Here is a 2,538-nt window from a genome sequence, read left to right on the forward strand (position 1 = left end):
ATTGGTGCAATTCGGGTAACGTCATCCGGCCAATTTGTCACGAGATTCAGACGTGAAAGTTATCAACTGCCCCATTAATGTAGTTTTCTTAAAACATACTATGGCTTTCACATTCTATTCTTGAATTCATGACGTCACTCATAGTACATATTTTAGGCGAATGGAGATCGCTGAGGAAATATTTCAAAGCCGCTCCTTAACATTATTCTGAAGATTCTATGATGTCATAAAACAAGTTTCTTTTTAAACTTCTATTTCATGGAAAAATGTGCATTTTGTGGTTTATTGGCAGTTGAGCATCGCAATTTTGCGGTTTATAGGTGAGTTTATTTATATTATAGCATAGCCTATAGGTAGTTTATAGGCTATAGGTAGTTTGGGCGTATTTGACTCTATAGACGCCCAAACTCTTATGCTGTTGATTGATTATTGGGACCAAATTGGGACTGGGAGAAGGGGAGGCAGCCGCAGGTGTCATTTCTGACTTCTGACATGTACAGCCCTCTGCAAACTGCGTGGTAGGTATTCTTTTTTCGGCAAAACCGAGAATAACGCGAATAGTATGCTATCGGCCACTCGGAAATCGTAATAGCAAGATGCGCGAGACTCCGCACCCTAGATGGACATTGTCATCGTATTCCTTTTCCACCCAGTTTGACAACAAAACCCAAAAGCTCATATTTGCCCCCAAAACAAACTTTTGCATTTTGCTGCCATACAAGGCGTATACTTCGATTAGTGATAGACCTAATCGAACGAGTGGAGCATGGCGCATATATTTGCAGTGACTTCCGACCGACTGATAGCATAGCCTTTGAGTTATTATCGGTTTTATCGGAAAAAGAATACCTACCACGCAGTCTGCTGAGGACTGTACAATGTAGGTACCTAGGTAGTGTAGCAGGCACTTGGTTTGGTAAGACTAAGTACCTACCAACTGCCTTCTGGCTTACGCTTTTGGCTCATTAGGCGCCTGTGCCTGAGCCTCTGAGGCTCTTGTAAGTCTGAAATATGGAGTTAAGTGATGGCTAAAGCTGAGGGGGTGATCTAGCATTGATTATTAGGGTGTTGATGGTGACTTGTAAACGACTCAAATTTTTTTTGAGTCGATTCTTTGTTTGAGTCTGAAAATTTGAATCGATTCATCAAATGACTCATGATGTTAAATTTAATTGATTCGAATCAACTCATGACTCATCAAGTTCCTCGATGAAGTGATTCGAATCAACTCATGACTCATCGAAAAACGGTTTGATTCTGAGTCGATTCACGAGTCAACTCAGAGTCGTTTACAAGTCTGGAGTGCCCACACTACGACCAATACCGTCAACCCATCATTCACTACACAAACACACACAACCTCAGTCTGGACCTCCCAACTCTCCTGGGTGATGATCATCCAGATCTAATTGAACTTCTCTTCACCTTCCTCAGTGATTCGAATCTCATCAATAGCATATGATCGCAACCCAGCACACAGTATATAGATGTTCTTATGATCTTCCATCGTCGTCTCCATCCGCTTCGTTTTGCTTCCATTCGCTTTCGTTCTCGTCGCCTTTTCAAAGTGTATATATATATATATATATATATATATATATATATATATATATATATATATGTGTGTGTGTGTAAGCCGCCAGAGTTGAACCCCTAAGACGGGCGGGACATGGCTGGCGGCACCCGGTTAACACCGGCTGCCATAACCTGCAGAGGAGTCGCTGGACTGACCGGTTTTTATTTGGTCAGTCCGAGCACACCTCTTGCGTGCAAATCCACATACAATGCCACTCCTAGTGATATAACGTAACGTTATTAAAGAAAGGGCTTTTTACTGTGTACTTTGGCTGAAAGCACAGGTTTTTGCCCTCTTGGTTAGGCACCAGGTTTTTTTCTAGTTAGAAACTTTTCCTGGTAAAGTTCACCCCACAACAACACACACCAAACAACAGCACACAAATCAGCAGCAAGTCTCAGCAGCAAGTTCTATGTAAGTGTTGGGTTATGTATTGTTATGTATTGGCTGTGTTATGCGTTGCGTGGCTGGGGTGAGGCGTCCCTCTCGGCGCGCTGCTGGGTGCGCCTCTGCGGGCCGCCTCCCGCTGGGAGCGCCGCTGCCACCGGCGGCGCGGGGTCACGGCCGCAGCCGGGGGCGGCGGTCATTCTGGACCGGGGAGCCGCCACGCGCGGGTGCTGCCGCTGGTGCTGCTGCTGCTGGTGCAATGCCTGTATTGAGCACCAATACACGACTGATGGGTACGCTGCCTGTGGCCTAACATTGGCGCGGTCAAGGTAAGCTCATTTACGCTCCCTACTTTTGAGTTATGCTTGTTTAAACAATAACCGTTTTAACAGCTCTTATGCTATCGATTTACGATAGATGAGCTCTTAGCCTACGACCTGAAATTTGGAAAAGGTGCAGTCGTTCTCGACCCAGATTTTGCTGATTTCAGGTCGATTATGTTAGGCAAATATTAAATCACGCTGAGGCACTGGCAGCGCCTACAGCTCATAAAGCACAGATAGCGTGGTCGTTTA

This window comes from Amphibalanus amphitrite, unplaced genomic scaffold, assembly GCF_019059575.1.
Source record: "Amphibalanus amphitrite isolate SeventyFive unplaced genomic scaffold, NRLGWU_Aamphi_draft 000545F_arrow, whole genome shotgun sequence".
Lineage (NCBI taxonomy): Eukaryota > Metazoa > Arthropoda > Thecostraca > Balanomorpha > Balanidae > Amphibalanus > Amphibalanus amphitrite.